Source organism: Pituophis catenifer, unplaced genomic scaffold (genome assembly GCF_029215685.1).
Source record: "Pituophis catenifer annectens isolate HBS135680 unplaced genomic scaffold, rPitCat1.0.hap2 SCAF_95, whole genome shotgun sequence".
In the NCBI taxonomy this organism is placed as follows: domain Eukaryota; kingdom Metazoa; phylum Chordata; class Lepidosauria; order Squamata; family Colubridae; genus Pituophis; species Pituophis catenifer.
This window is the reverse complement of record NW_027256975.1, coordinates 75,089-92,530: the sequence shown is the minus strand read 5'-3', so window position 1 is coordinate 92,530 and position 17,442 is coordinate 75,089.

Here is a 17,442-nt window from a genome sequence, read left to right as displayed (position 1 = left end):
CATTTGACGACCTTTCCTGCCACATGTGTTAAGTGAATCACTGCCGTGGTTAAGGGAGTCACAGGGTTGTTAAGTGAATCTGGCTTCCCCATTGACTTTGCCCATCAGAAGGTCTCAAAAGGAGAATCGCATGACCACCACCATTCCCCGGGACACTGAAACCGTCATAAATATGAATCAGTTGCCAAACATCCTGAATTTTGTTCATGTGGCCATAGGGATACTGCAGTGGTTGTAAGTGTGAACAACGGTCATAAGTCACTTTTTTCAGTGCCCGTTGTAGCTTTGAACGGTCACTAAATCAACTGTTGTAAGTCGAGGACTACCCATGTATTCAAAAGTAACATGCTCACCAGAGGTGGGCGTCACATAATTTAACAACCAGTTCACCCAGAATCGAAAATGTGCGTGCATGTGCCTTGCGCACATACCCGCTGCATCAACAACATGGCAATTGTATAGGGTGTTCTGTCCCCGTCCCACACGCACACACACCAACAGACGTCCAAGAGTTAAAAACCAAACCAGCCGACAAAATCCTTTTCCTTATGATAACGGAACTTGGCAGCAACCTAGTGGCTGCCTGCCAAGAGTTTATTACTCACGAAGAGATAACTTCACTCCGCTTCTGGTACATCAAAGTAAAATGTTCAATAATTACAAAGTACAAAGTCCAAATATAATCCAGCAAAGTCTATAGCAAAAGTCCGGCAATGCAGAATGGCGTGGAAGCTTTCAGCTTTGTTTGTCACAAGGCTTGACTGGCCACCACGCTCTCTTTTATACCCTGTGGGGTGTGGTCCAGTGACTCAGCCTAATCTCGGGCACACCTTTTCTTCTGTTGCGCGCGCTTATCTCTGCGACGCTGTCGAGGATCCAGCCAAGACTCATTACCCTCATCACTGTCCACCTGTGGGTGCGTGGACGTGCTTGGCCCCGGCCCTATCTCTTGCCCTTCAGCGGACACCGAAGGCATTGCCAGAGAGGAGGGTCCTGGAGAGGGAGGCCTTGCCAACTCCTCTCCTTCACTCTCGGAGTCCTCTCCTGCCGATGACACAGGCTCAGGTAACGGAGCCACAACAAAGGGTGGGATAGCTTTGCTTGCGCTTGTGCCTTATACACAAATGCACTGCATCAAAAACACGCCGATTGTGTAAGACAGGATGGCGCCGGGGCGGGCCCAGCCACTGGCTGTAACTACAAGTTTGCCTGAATCGGCTGAATCCCACCCCTGATGCTCACCTCACCACGCTTTCTGTGAGTTGACCAGCTGGCTCTTGTTATTGTTCTTTTCAGTCCTTTTCGCTCTGAATCCATTTCACCACAACGGATGACAAATGCTTTCCCAGTTAGAGCAGGAATTTTGCATTCTGGATACTTTCATCTTGGAAAGAGGAAGGGGGCACCAAGCGATGAATAACAGAGATTCTGAAATTAATTATTTCACATTGCCATCAAATGGCACCAGCTGTGCTCCTTGTATTGGCTCGGACGGAAGCTGTTTTGTCAACCTCTAGTTGCAGTGTGGGATATGAATACTTTAAATCAGGGGTCTCCAACCTTGGCGACTTTAAGCCTGGAGGATTTCAACTCCCAGAATTCCAGGAATTTGAGAATTCCAGGAATTCTGGGAGTTGAAGTCCTCCAGGCTTAAAGTTGCCAAGGTTGGAGACCCCTGCTTTAAATAAGCAGAGAATTCCGAGAATATCTTGCCAAACTGCACGTTTCGGAATCTTTAAATGGGGAAACTTTTGACGGTTACATTGTGGAATATCAAGTCTGGCAAACTTTGTAAACAAAGTTGTAGATGAGTAAAAAGGTAAAGGTACAAGTTCCCCTTGCACATAAGTGCTAGTTGTTCCCGGCTCTAGGGGGCGGTGCTCATCTCCGTTTCAAAGCCGAAGAGCCAGCGCTGTCCGAAGACGTCTCCGTGGTCATGTGGCCGGCATGACTCAACGCCAAAGGCGCACGGAACGCTGTTACCTTCCCGCCAAAGGTGGTCCCTATTTTTCTACTTGCATTTTTTTACGTGTTTTCGAACTGCTAGGTTGGCAGAAGCTGGGACAAGGAACGGGAGCTCACCCAGTTACGTGGCGTTAGGGATTCGAACCACTGAACTGCCGACCTTTCGATTAGCATCTTAGCCACTGAGCCAATGCATCCCTTTGTAGATGAGTGGACAGCCCTAAAAAAATTAGATTTTCAATCCATCCATCCATCCATCCATCCATCCATCCATCCACCTACCCATGGTATTTATTGGTTCTTCAGGTCTCCATTGGATAGAAGATACTGTTACGTTTCTGAAAAATGAAAGTATTGTTATGATTTGCTGTCAGGATTTGAGGAGGTTAGTGAGTAGAGGAAAAAAGAAATACCTCTTAAAATTTCTCAGGGCCCATCTGCTCCATAGTACTTTCCTTGCAGCTTTTTAGTGATAGCTACAAAATCCAAAATAGCCAGAAAATGCTTGATGTAATGCAGTGTTTCTCAACCTTGGTAGCTTGAAGATGGGTGGACTTCAACTCCCAGAATCCCCCAGCCAGCGCTTTCCGACGTGCCATCAAAACATTTCTTTTTCAGCAGGCCGGCCTGGTCTAACCTCTCTTTTAAACTTTTTAAATAACTTTTAAAATTTTAAAATTTTAAATTTGTCTTAGGAACTTGGGGTGTTTTAAATTTAGTTTCCGGGCCAATTATTTAATTGTATTTTAATGGTTTTTTTAACATTTGTAATTATATGTATTTTATTTGGCTATTCACCGCCCTGAGTCCTTCGGGAGTAGGGCGGCATACAAATTCAATAAATAATAATAATAATGGTGGGCATGGCCTAGTCAGCCTCCTGCACCATGGCGGGAGGGGTGTTTTTGCCCTCCCTGGGCTCCGGAGACTTTCCTCGAGCCTCCAGGAGGGCAAAAACAGCCTCCCCAGGCTCTGGAGGCCCTCTAGAGGCCAGAAATGGGCTCGTTTCCGGCCTTCCCAAACTCCTGGTAGGCCCATTTTTCGCCCTCCCTGAGCCTCTGCGCACGGCCTGCACTTACCTGCATCCAAAACAGGCCGCATGGGGACTCCTGGGAGGGGAGGGGAGGGGAGGGGCAGGGTGGGCGGGGCCAGCCAGGAGTGGGATTTGGGGGTTCTCCGAACTGCACAGAATCTTAGCTAGAGGTTCTCTCGAACCCCTGAGTACCCGCAGCAGCTAAACCCTGACTATAAAACACTATGAAGCGATATATAAATCTAAATGCTCTTGCGATCAGCGCCTCTTCTCAGCAAACCCATCCCTTCGCTGGTTCGCAATATCATTAAGGACCCCGAGGAAGTAGTTAGCAATGCAACTCATTTTATTAGTTATAAATAAAGTACAAAAAAATCCACCAAAAGTGAATCTAAGCATTTACACAATTTCTAATGTCTCTTTAATTTTTCTCCGAATGCACTATTGCTTTAATAGGAATAATAAATATTTCTAGCTTTCGCCTATAAAATAGTCTATGTAGCAAAATGTTGCACAGCACAACAAAACAGCAGTAGGAGTACAAAAAAAAAAAAAAGAGAGAGAGAGAGAGAGAGAGTGAATGATCCAGTCACTTTTCTTTGTCATTAAGGGAAATGAGGAGGATTTGGACTGTAATTGAGAATATTAATGCCCCTTCTGTAAAGCAAGGGTATCCCCTTGGTTGGAGGTGATAACTTGTTAAAGAAATATATTTGAGAAATCGGTTAGTCAGCTATCATTGTCTTTGACATTGCACATCTCTCATTAGTTCCCTTTCTTTTCAACTTTATTCAACTCGGCTTTAAATTGTCGATGTGGTGCGTCACAGAATAGCACAAAAGTCTTCAAAAGAGGAGATAGATATTTTCATTTTGGAAGAATGCAAAGGCTAGCCATCTCACGGTGTGGGCAATTCGAGTTCTGGAAATGTCTGCGGTGATTTTTTTTTTTTTTAAAAAACAAAACCCCAACCTTCTCAATTAACCATTTCCCTGATTTATCCTCACCTCCAGGAATTATGGCTGCAAATTTTGCCCAAGATGAAGTCCCAACATCTTTGGAGATCCTGCAGTTGAGAAAGCTGGAGCTAAATGTCTTTCCCCAGTGAAAGTCGTTTGCATGGACGGATCATTTTATCACACGATCTCCAGATGTTCCTCAACTTACGAAACTCCAGATGTTGCTAAATTCAAGTCCCTGGCGTCCCTCTCGGAAGCATAAGTATTGATGAGGAATTATGTATTTGATTTATAAGGCCCTCCATCCCATTGAAGGGACTCAAAAACCAATTGTTGTGTTGCTCTAGCACAAGATGCTAGAAACTGTAGAATTTACAATAACAATAAGGAAGAGATGATGATATCCCACTGGAAGAAACGGATAAGGTTACTAATTTCAGCTCAGGGGTGTCCCACCATAGCCATTCCAAGACTTGTGGACTTCAACTCCCAGAATTCCCCAGCCAGCCATGACTGGCTGGCTGGGGAATTCTGGGAGTTGAAGTCCACAAGTCTTAAAAGTGGCCAAGGTTGGACACCTCTGCATTCAGACATTGTCTCTTCCATGCACAATGTTGTGAAGAGGAAGTTGCAGATGAGTTAAGAGTGGAGGAATTTGGGTATTCTTTCTCACTGCAAGTCGATCTCGGTAGGAGCCATAAATGCGGATACTTCTGCTTTCCAGACAAACATCATTGAATTGATGGATGGTGTGATAAAAGCTCTGATCGTATCAACAATGGGAAAAAGCATGCCTTGTTGAAGCTTGCATAAGGGTTCCCCACACCCATTGATGAATTTCAAAAAAAATTAGGGTCAGATCAAAACGGGTACCGTTACTTAAGGAATCCATGTCACGTTTCAAAACGCCTGTCATTCTTTCCCTCCCAATGCGGGAAGTCCTACAGCTTTACTCGCTGTTGGAGTGTGGCCCTCAGCAAGCCAACTGGACAAGAGCATTTAGCTTTGAGGAAATGAAAGCTGCAGATCCTTGATGGGGACCCAAGTTGGAGACGATGACTAGATTCTATACATTACTCCAATCAATCTCTACCGCCTGGTGAAGGATCTGGGACATAAATCCAGCCACATCAGGAGGCTTGAGTATCGCTTAGAAAAAGTCCTTCAGATCTCACATGAGCAGCCCAAGGAAACCCATCTGTGCTACTCATCCCCGGAGATTAAGCTAAAGTTCTCCAACTTCCCTGCAACCCTGGAAAATGAAAGGGGTCGCTGCTTTAAAAAGAGTTGCATTAATTTTGCTGAATGGGGTTTCTTAAAGCAGACTCAACTTACTTTCCAGGCTGAAGCAGCTGAAGCCCATGAAGACTCACAGAGGTGTCAAACTTGTGACGTCACGTTGTTGTCGTCAGGTGATCAGTGGTGGGATTCAGCCAGTTCGCACCACTTCGGGAGAACCGATTGTTAACTTTCTGAGCACTTTGGCAAACTGGTTGTTGGAAGAAATCATTAGGGAAGAGAACCGGTTGTTAAATTACTTGAATCCCACCACGGCAGGTGATGTATCGTGACTTCCCCACCCCCTTCGCTAAATGGGGTGAGCGTGGCCAGCGTGTGACGCATCCGGGCCACGGGCCACGAGTTCGACACCCCTGCTGAAGAGCATCCATGGGCTGTATACCATGAAAGCGATTGGATTCATATTTTGTGCAAGGACTAATTTTTTTTTCCCCTTTAAATTTTCCTTGGGCGCATCCAGAGTCTTAGGAAACCGTTTGCCCCAGTAAACTTGGATTTCCAGTACGATCTAGTGCAGTGAACTAAGATTTTTTTCCCCCCTCTTCTACGGGATACCACACCATGGCTATGCGTGAATTTTTGCATTATGGACAAGCCTTGGCTTTGGTGAACGATTCCTCAGAGGAAAGAACAGAGTTTGGGGTAAATTTAATTCCAAAGCTTTCAGACTGAAACGCTTTCCTTCGGTTTCAAGATAGAGTAACAGAGTTGGAAGGGAACTTGTAGGTCATCTAGTCCAACCCCAATGCCCAAGCAGGAGATCCTACACCATTTCTGATAAATGGTTTGGAGGACTGCGACTTTTCCCTCAATACAAAAGAAAAAAAAGAAAAGAAAAGATTGCTAGTGAGTGGATCATCACCACTTGATGAGTGCAAATAATATTCATATATATCTATATTTTATATATATATATATATATATGCTTTTAATGTGTGTGTGTTTGTGTATGCTAAAACACGGCCACTATATTGCAAAATTTCCACTATGTCACAGCATACAGAATCAAAGGTTTGCATTTTTTTTTCTTTTTGTATGGAATGTCTCCAAGGTAACAGCACCACAAGTAATACAGTTTGTCATCACATACCCTGAATAATTTTTTTTTTCGTTTGTTTTCTTTTTGAAATGGTAAATGTGTCCACCACCGGTTTGATCATTCTTCAAAAGTACCAACGCATGCAAAAGCATTCCATTCCCAGAAACTATGCCAAAATATATATATATATATATAATGAGGTAATAGAGGAGCAATTAAAAAAATTAGTATTCATTTCTAAATAAATAAATTATAATTAAAAATGCCAAAGGAAAAAATCCAACCCAACTATAAAAATAATTAAATAAGAATCCACATATATCTACAAGTTAGTCATAAATTATGATTGTTAAATATAAGGCATTTAAACTCACAAAACCCTGTAAACTAATTTTTGTTGTTGTTGCTGTTGTTTCTAGATACGTTTTTTTTTTTAAAAAAAAGAACATTCAGTGTCCCCATTCACACGTGACACTGTCTGACGTGGGACCCACCAGTTTTCGCTTAGCACACTTCACACATTCGCAACTCCCAAATCTGTGAGAAACGGGTGCTCTGCGTCGCCGTATTTTTTTTTTTTAAAAAAGAAAAAGCTGTGCTTATTATTGATCCGTTACGTGCACAAGTGTGTGGATGTGGACGCACACGGAGAGAAAAACAGAACACGCAGACCAACGTTTCACGTACATGTTTCATCACCTGGATTAGAAGTTTTAAGCGCCTTCCTAACCGCCTGGGTGCCTTTTGTTGGTGTTGCCCAAATTCGCCTGGGTTTTCCCCATTCATCATCTTTTCTTTCTTTCTTTCTTTCTTTCTTTCTTTCTTTCTTTCTTTCTTTCTTTCTTTCTTTCTTTCTTTCTTTCTTTTGATTTTCCAAGAAAACCATGGCCTTCCTGTCTTGTGACAAGGGCCGTTGTATACAGATTTATTGCGTGGAGAGTGCGTCTGAACGCCCTGGGAAACGGCAGGGAGACAGCAGGCAAAATGTCAAACATCACAAGGACCTCTCTCTCTCTTTCTCTTTTTTTTTTTTGCAAATTGTCCCCTATGCAGGAAGGAAGGAAGGATGGAAGCCTTCTCCTCTGCAGCTGTGATCTCTTTGGAAGCTGGCATTTGCTCTCCACCCAATGCAACGCTGAGTAATTGCGGGGAAATTCAGATTAACCTCCATGGCACGGCAATACAGGAAGGGTTAAAGCCTTCTGTTGGTTCCAGTATTTATACACACACACATACATACATGCATGCACGCACGCACGCACACACTCCTCCTGCAGTTTGCATTTTTTTAAAAAAAAAAGAAAAAAGAAAGAAAGAAAGAAAGAAAGAAAGAAAGAAAGAAAGAAAGAAAGAAAGAAAGAAAGAAAGAAAGAAAGAAAGAAAGAAAGAAAACAATCCTGGCTGATAAATTGGAAAGCTGCTTTTAGGCCCTCAATTGATGTGATCTGGAATCTCTAGCACATCTGAGCTGTTTCAGATGCAACACATAAGAGAAGCGATTAAAAAGCTCTTATTTGGCGGGGGGGGGGTCTGTTTTTAAATTTATTGGCATGCCACCCGTCCCGAATCTTCCAACGATTTGAGGAGGCTTCTCATCTCCTCTCCGTGCTTGGGGAGGGCAGTAATGTAGATTTTTAGAAAGTCTACATTAAAAAAAAGAAAAAAAAGCTGCTAATATCAAAATACTTTTTGATCGGAGTTTATAAGCTAGGATGAGGGTGAACACTTCACAAGAAGAAGCGAGTATCGCCATCTTGGATCCATAACATGAGGGCGCAGAAAGCAGTCAGAATCAGCAATGGCTACCTTCCAATGATCTATGTCAACGGTGTTCAGCCTGGCCACTTTTAAGACCGGTGGACTTCAACTCCCAGAATTCCTATGCTGGCTGGAGATGCCAACATGGGAATTCTGGGATTCTGGGAGTTGAAGTCCACAGGTCTTAGCAATAGCAAGAGCACTTAAGACTTATATACCGCTTTGCAGTGCTTTGCAGCTCTCTCTCTAAGCGGTTTTACAGAGTCAGCCTATTGCCCCCAACAACCTGGGTCCTCATTTTACCCACCTCGGAAGGATGGAAGGCTGAGTCAACCTTGAGCCTGGTGAGATTTGAACTGCCAAATTGCAGGCAGCAGAAGTAGCCCGCAGTACTGCACTCTAACCACTGCGCCACCACAGCTCTCTTAAAAGTGGCCAAGGTTGGACACTCCAGATCTACATCTTAAAAGGGGAAGGGAAGAAGAGAAAGTGAACTGAAGAGATGTCCTCAACTGTAACAAAATGAGGATTCTTCCAGATGGCACAGTATTAGCAAACTATCCTAGCATCCAAAACCTGATCACCAAGACGACGCAACCTTAACCCGAGAACTTCCTGTATATGCACAAAGATTTGGGCAGGAGTGGGATAAATGGTTCTGCTTGTGATTCTATAAATCTGCTTTAATCCAAGGTTAACCAGCACTTCTGAAGTTGGGTTTCAGCATCTTGCTTCCTGGCTTAGGAGGAGAAAAAGCCGAGCCTCGACGTGACAAAGCCACCGTGACATGGGTGTGTTGCTCACCATCATTGTGAAAGCATTGTGAAATGATTACAGGTAGTCCTCGACTCACAAGCACTTGTTTGAAGTTACAGCAGCATCGGAAAAAAACCCCCACCTGATCAAAACTTTATGTTTTACCGACAAAGAAATAAAGGGAGGCTAGGATAGATCTATTTCAAGCTATTTAGCTCTCATCAGCTAGCCCGATTTCATTGAGGGCCGAATCAGGGTCACGTTTGACCTTTGGGGGCCGGGGTGGGCATGGCCTGTGTAGCCACCTCAATGTCACTCTTGTCGGGGGCGCCTGTGGTAGCCCAAGAGCTCCGTCAGCAAAACAGGCTCCCAAGCTCCGTTTTCAGCTGTCCCAGCCTCCTGCAACCCTCTGCCAGTGAAAACGGAGACAGAAGGACTGGCCTACAGTGCTTCTGCCAGCAAAAACAGGCTCCCAAGCTCCGTTTTCAGCTGTCCCAGCCTCCTGCAACCCTCTGCCAGTGAAAACGAAGACAGAAGGACTGGCCCACAGTGCTTCTGCCAGCAAAAACAGGCTCCCAAGCTCCGTTTTCACTGGCAGAGGGCTGCAGGAGGTCGTGGCAGCCGAAAACAGAGCTCGGGAGCCCATGTTCTCTGGTAGAACCACTGGGGGCCAATTCTTCGCTGTTTTCAGGGCGGCCCTGCGGGCCAGATCTAAGTACCTCGTGGGGCGGATCCAGCCCACGGGCCTTGAGCTAGCCATATTCTACTGGGTTTCGAACCCAGGCTACTTCCCAGAAGGAAGAACGAATCCCAGAAAGATATTGCTAGCTGCTGAGAGCTAAATCGCTTGAAATAGATCTATACTAATCTCCCTTTATTTCTTTGTCGGTAAAAGATAAATTTAACACAAAAATAGTTTGTCGCGAAAGCGACTGCCTGCGAAGGCCCGCGGATTGGGGCTGAAAGGCAAAAGCGGAAGCAGAAGCAGTATGCTCCATCCCACAATTGGGTAGACCAGGTTGCCGAGATAGATTGGTCCCACCAGAGAAAAAACACTTACACCTGATCAAAATTTAGGTACATGGCAGCCTGCATGTACTACCATTGTAGTTGTAGCATCTGGAGGTCATGTGATCTCCACTGGTGACCCCCTTCCCAGCCAGCTTCCAACAAGAAAATTCAATGGACACTGGATTTAATTAACAATTGCACAATTCACTTAAAAACTACAGCTTAACAACCTTGGGGAAAAAAGGTTGTAAAATTGGAGGCAACTCCCTTAACAACCACTTTGCCTGACAACAGAAATTTTTGACCCCAACTGCGGTTGTAAATTGAGGATTACCTGTACCGTGTTAATTCTGGATACAAACTTTAATCCATAATATCGGATTACTTTTTTTTTTTTTTAATCAAAAAGCATGCAACTTTTTTCCAATTTCTTGATCCTAACGCTTCAAGGAAACAATCCAAAGAAAAGTACTAATCTCAAGAGGAAAGAAAGCTGCGAGTTGATATCATTACTTCTTAACGTAGTGTAAAAAGTCACACTTAAGAAAAGAACAGATGCCTTTTCTTAGCAAATAAAAAGATGAAGAAAGAAGTAAAAAAAAAAATCAACCTTTCTCTGGTCAAACACAAAAACCCATTGTCAGCTGCCACCTTATGCTTGCTTGTGTCTTTTGCTATTACACGGTGACAATCTGCCATGAATTTGGGGTGTGTGTGTATGTGTGTGGAGAAGAGGAGGGAAAGCGGAAGTAACTTCTGTATCTGCCCAAGGAGCTGCTTCAAGGTCACCCAGCTGGGAGAAGAAAGCAGCTGCATACCAACCTACATTTGAAGGGAGTATTCTGAAAACGTTAAATTTACTTTATTGTCATCGCACCTCGTACAACGAAATTAAATGCCATCTTCAGTGTACATTATAACTATAATCCTGCTTGAATCTGATTGCTCATCAGGGGGTGGTCAGCGATCGGAGGCATTTAAGGGAGGGAAAAGTTGAATTTAGCCAGTTGAACTTGGCGTACGATGCTCAGTTCTGGCTATGCATTACTGCAAGATACTTGACTTCTAATAAAATTATATCTTTCTCAACAAATGGAGCCAAGGATCGTTTCTATTTAGAGGCTTAAATACTGGCAGGTCTGATACCTATGTAAAGACAACAATAAATGGAATCAAACTTTGGCTGAGCGCCAAAGAATTGAGGCCTTTGAACTCTGGTGCTGGAGAAGACTCCTGCGAGTCCCTTGAACTGCAAGGCCATCAAACCGGTCGGTCCTAGAGGAGATCAACCCTGACTGCTCTTTAGAAGGCCAGATCCTGAAGATGAAACTCAAATACTTTGGCCACCTAATGAGAAGGAAGGACTCCCTGGAGAAGAGCCTAATGCTGGGAACGATGGAGGGCAAAAGAAAATAGGGACGGCAGAGAATGAAGTGGCTGGATGGAGTCACTGTAGCAGTCGGCGTGACCTTAAATGGACTCCAAAGATGATAGAAGACAGGAAGGCCTGGAGGAAAGTCGTCCATGGGGTTGCGATGGGTCGGACACGACTTTGCAACTAACAACAACAAAAGATTTTTCTGCCCAGTATCTAGTTTTCTACAAGGAGTTTTTATTTGCACTCTGTATACTGTTGCACAGCTACAGGTAGTCCTCAACTTGCAACCACAATTGACCCAAATTTTCTATTGGTAAGCCAGACAGTTGTTAAGTGAGCTTTGTCCTCTTTTACAGCCTTTCTTACCACAGTGGCTAAGTGAATCACTTGCAGTTGTTAAATGAGCACCATGGTTGTTAAGTGAATCTGGCTTTTACATTGACTTTGCTTCTCAGAAGGTCCAAAAAGGGGGTCACATGACCCTCCCCCCAGGACACTACAACTGTCATAAATGTGAGTCAGTTGCCAAGTGACCAAATGTTGACCATATGATCATGGGGATGGTGCAATGGCCATAAGAGTGAAAAGCAATGCTCAGTTCCTACCGGGATAATTTTGGGGTTGCTATTGTCACCTACACAGTCACTACAATGGGAAACAAAGAAAAGTCTTGGTGTGTTTGTGAGGGGCCCTGTACCCCATCTGCATTTTTTAATGGTCCAGCCTGGCAAGTAATAGAATGAACTACAGAGATAGGAAGTCTTGTAGAGCAGCAATCTCTAATCGTTCCGGCTTTGCAAACTGGTAGGGGAGGGGAGAGGGGATGGTTCTGCACAAATGGTGGGCGAGTGCATGCGCAGCTCTACTTACACAAGCGGTGGGCACGCACGACTGCTGCTCACACAAATGGAACTGCCCATTGCACATATAAGTGGAGGTTCCTCAGCCTGGTTTTGAATGGGCCATGGCCCAGTAATGGGCCACGGCCCAGGGGTTGGGAACCCGTTGTAGAGCAGGGGTGTCACACTTGATTTCATTGAGGGCCGCAACAGGGTTGTGTTTGACCTTGGGGTGTTGGGTGGGCGTGGCCAGGGTGGGCATGGCCAGCTCGATGTCATTCATGTCGGAGGAGCCTGTGGTGGCCTGAGCGCTCTGCCAGCGAAAACGGAGCTTGGGAGGGCCGCGTGCAGTGATGGGATTCAACCGATTGTCACCTATTCACTAGAACCAGTTGTTAACTTTCTACGCAGTTCAGAGAACCGGTTGTTGGAAGAAATCTCCTTTTATTTTATTTTTTTTTTCACTTTACAGGGCTAATCCTGTAAGGAAGGCAGGAAGGAAACATTCTGGTGTTGTTTCTAGCCTAATCTTTATTGCCGTGCTTACAGAAACTGCCTCTGGGTTAACCGTTATTACATTGTAACAGCTAAAGGTTCTTGGCAGTACGCCCAGACTTACTGTCGCCTGAGCCTGCGAGCCTTAGGTTTGACACCCCTGTTGTAGAGTGTTGATGTGGAAATGACCTAGGAAGAGAACAGAGCTAAGGTTCTTCTCAGCTTTGGAGAAAGTCTGGTTATGTGGGTATTGTTGGGTTGGGGAGCAAGAGGGCAGTGGGGTGAATCACACCATATCTTAGAGCAAATGACACAAAGTACGAAATTTGGAGCACTCTTTGCACAGCGATGTCACAATGCACCTGATATTGTAGTGGCTTTTCCTGAGCATCGGTGTCTGGTACTATCACTTGGAACCCTTGAAGGGAATGAATACCTAAAGCCGTTTTAGCCAAGTTAAAGAGCTCACTTTGATGATAAAACTGGACAGGGGCAGAAACCTATGTACAATGGTACTCAACTGCTTTGAAACTCATCGAATTTGGTACTATGCGCATTTTGACCTGAAAATCTTGTCCTGGTACTCATTGTTTGGTGCTCGACACACAAACTAGAACTTGTTGGTGTCGGCTGCCTTGTGATTCACTACATTATTCTTTATGGGGAAAATTTGGTACTCATCATTTTGGTACTCATTGCACTCCCAGAACAAATTAACCATGAGTACCGAGGTACCACTGTATGTTTCATTTTCACATAAAACTGTTTATATGAATTGAACTGCAGTTTGCTATAGCTGAGTTGAAGGTCTGATCTAGATGATAATGATCTAGATGATAGATCTAGATGATAGAGGCAGGAAGAAGCTTAATTTACAAATATATGTGACTCCTTCATTTGACTCCCAAGGAACTGTCCAGAATCTCCTTAAAAAGAATTCTAGATACTCATGCAAAACTGCTTTAGCCAGAGGTAAACTTATGTTTTGTAGGGCCTGGTGCTACACACTGACCTGGTTCATAAAACACAGCAACACGGTGATTGGTTTTCACAATGGTTGATCAAGTCAACCACATTTGGGTAGGTCTGTCCAAGATGCTACATCACAAACCGTGGCTTACAAAATAAAATCGCCAAGTTTACCCAACACATGATGCTGGAATCAATCTAGCCTCATCGTGGTTTTAACATGGCTTGTATGCATCAGACAGTAGGTAGGTCTCTCGGGGATGGGGGTTATACGGTAAATGAAGTTCAATGCAATTGGTCTGTTTGGCAAGAGACAAGCAGGACAAATATCAGCGGAACCTCTCAACTGCTGGTTCGTTGTGTTCCAGCTTTGTTTACTAGGCTACGCGCCCACAATCTTAGCTACCAAACCACTGTGTGTGAACCAAGATGCTCGACTTCATACCATCCCCTGCTGCAATTTATCCAGATAATCTCCATTATGCTGTTATTAGGATTCAAAACCATACTAAAATTATTAACAATAACTACCCCTGTGCAATCATTCTCAGGTTTCTAGAGCCACTACAGAATATTGTTCAATTTTATATTCCTTAAGACTTTTCTCTCAAGCATTATTCAACCATTCCTTAATGATCCGACACCTCCTCTCTTTCCAAAATGCTCAGATTGTCCAAACTCTTTGGGCAAAGATTTCCCAATAAGCTATCTTTTGGTTTTCCCTCACATTTCTACGTTACACCTTAGAAATCAACGTGGAGAGAGTCCCCTCTTGATTTTTGGTCACTCATCCTCTGAATGCTTTTTCTAAACATTCCTCAGATCACCAGATAATCACCAGAGTCCTGTGATAGATACAGGTACTCCTCGACTTACAACAGCAAAATTGTTGCAAAATTCATTTAACAAATGTCTCACTTAGAAACAAGAACATTTTGGGCTCAGTTGTGGTCGTAAGTCGAGGACTGCCTGTATCTGGAAGAGAAGAGGAAGAAAGATCTCAAGAAAGGAGAACGTCACTGGAAGATCAGGAGATTCGAGAAACTCTTTCCAGCTTCACTTTGAGCAAGTCAAGGAGTTTACGATAAGAAGAAAAGCAGGGTGGATATGGTGTTAAGGATCAACCTCTTGAAGTGGTGGAAAACTGGCATTGTGCTTATTCATTGTCCATGGTCTATCAGAAAGATTCAATTACAGTGGCAGTGAGTTCACTGCTAGAAGTTCTAAAAAGCCACCTCAGAGACAGATCATCCTGGAAGAGTCTACCTATGTGGTCACTTAAGAGTCATCTACAATTTGATGGAACATAGTCAGACTTATCTTGGAGTGGTTCTGTGGCCTAGAGGTGGAGCTCTCGCCTCACAATCAGGAGGCTGTGAGTTTGATCCTAGGTAGAGGCAGATATTTCTCTCTCTGGGCACAATGAGTATATATATATATCTGCTGGACAAAACTCCGCCGTGGGGACAGGAAAGGAAACACTCTGCTAGCTCCATTCAGTTGCCCAGACTCCATCCCGCAAACTGGGGTCATTAAAAGAAGATGATGATAGTCAAGACTTATCTTCCAACTAGTTTTCATTCAATAGAAGAAACTATGACTAAAGCCTCAAAAGCGTGTTAAAAGTCTACACAGCTCATCCAGTAATTTAAATTTCCTTCTGCTTGTCATGAATATGCAAAAAAAGAGCCCTTTTTTGGCTGTTATCTGGTTATTAAGAGATGGCCAATGGGTACATTATGTGTTCATACATCATGCTGAGCCATGGTTTGTTTCACCACAGTCCACTGACTAAGCTACCATCGGTCAGGTGCACATCTCATGCTAAGCCGTAAACCTTGGTTGACCAACCACAGTAGCTAGGTTCATCACTACACAAAAAAAAAAAACTCCAATTATGGCTTACAGTGGCGTCACCCAACATTAAATTGGGATTGACGGTCCCCAAATTTCCAGTGCTTGATTGAGGAGAGTTGGCTTAGAGAAAGGGTTGTCCAAGCTTGGCGATTTTAAGAGTGGAGGACTTCAACTCCCAGAATTCCCCAGGCAAACATGGTTGGCTGGGGAATTCTGGGAGTTGAAGTCCATAGGTTTTTAAGTCGTCAAGGTTGGATACCCCTGGCTTAGAGTGATGTGTGACCCAGCCCATAACTCATGGACTTCGGTCCGTGGTCTGTGGACATGGCCAGAAGTTACAAACAACACTTTATGAGGAAGAAGAATATTTAAGAAAGAGATGGATTGAAATAATTGCTTGCCCCCTCCTTTCTGAGGACGGGTTCTGAGAAATCAAAATGGAAGCAAGCATTGTCCTAATGTCGCGCTCTAAATAAAGTATCCAGCGCCAGCATATCTACAAGGAAGAAAATCTCCCATTCTTATTCTCTCCTCCAATTTCTTTCCAATTCTCTATTTCTCCTTTTTCGTCAAACTCCCCCTCTCGTCACAAAACTTGATCCCACGTGAGTAAATGCTGCTCAGGGAAGGTTGGGGAGGGGGACAGTTTTTGAACGAAAACAATACAATATTTTCTCTTCTCACCAATGGAAAGAGAGAATAGTAGCCCCCCCTCCCCTTTCCTTAGAGGGAAATATATTTTGCAAGATTTAATCTGGGTCGGTCACCAGGACCAGAGCAGTGGTGGTATTCAGCCGGTTCGGGTAAACTGGTAGCGGCGGTTGCGGGAGGCTCCGCCCACCCACTCGGATGTCATCACGTCCCATTTTTGATGCTCTGCGCACGTGCGGAGGTGCGTGCGCTCACATTTGCGAACCGGTAGCGAAGGTAAGTGAATACCACCCCTGGACCAGTGGTTTAATCTTCTGGGTTTTCGGACTTGTGCTGGAGCTCATCTTCAGGTAGCTTCCCTCTGCTGAAATATGTGTTTCGGGCTATTCTATGAGTTGTAGTTATGCGGTGCCTTCAATTGGTTGATTCGTGTGTTGATGACCGGTGATTAGCTGTTGTTTCCTTGTGCTGCCAAGCCCACAGCTCCTAAGGTGGTGTTAAATCAGCACTCCTGTTGACTGACAAAGGGCCCTTTTCCAAGGCTTCTCTGGGAATAAGTTCCCTGCATAGATTGTTTCTATGACTATGTAGGTCCGACGGGGAGAAAGCTAACCACCAGATTGTGAGAACAGTGCTTAGGACGAGGAGACCCAAACTCATTGGTAGCCTCACATTGGCAGTGAACTCAGTTAAACTCAAAACTCACAATGCATTCAGTTTCGCAGCTACTATGATTGTTGGTCGAGCAGGGACAAAAATAGCCAGAGAAATAATTGAAGCCTGGGTAACGGGCCCTTGGTCAGTCAACAGGAATGCTGATTTATCACCGGCTTATCAAATACTTAGGAGCTTGGCAACACAAGAAAATAACAGCCAATTGCCAGCCATCAATCAGCCAATAGGAAGGCACCACATAAATACGACTCACAGAGTGGCCCATATTCCAATAGAGAGGATGGCAGTCTAGCATGAGTCCAAAAGCTCGGAAGATTAAAACTCTGGTCCCGGGTGACTGACCCGGATTGGATCCTTGCAACATTATCCAGGGACACGTTCATTCGCGAAATATATTTTCTTCTCACCATGTTTCAGCCAAACCCAAAAACTCAAAAAAGAAGGTAAAACGAAACTGTAAAAAACAAAAAAACAAAACAAAAAAAAAACCACCCTACCCCCCCAATGCAGTGTTTGGTGCAGATTATATAACAGCGACATTTCCATCACAAGCTAACGGGGCATCAAAATACAACATCCTTGAAGCGCACATGCTCTGACAACCTCCGTAAGAAATAGCTAAGGAACCCCTAATGCATGTCTACTTATTCAAGAGGTATATATATATATACAACCCTTTTGAGAAGTAGGATTGGAAGGCCAACATTAGGCCAACTAAGTACCTTCATTTTTCACAACTAGCGCTTCCCGCCGGGCGT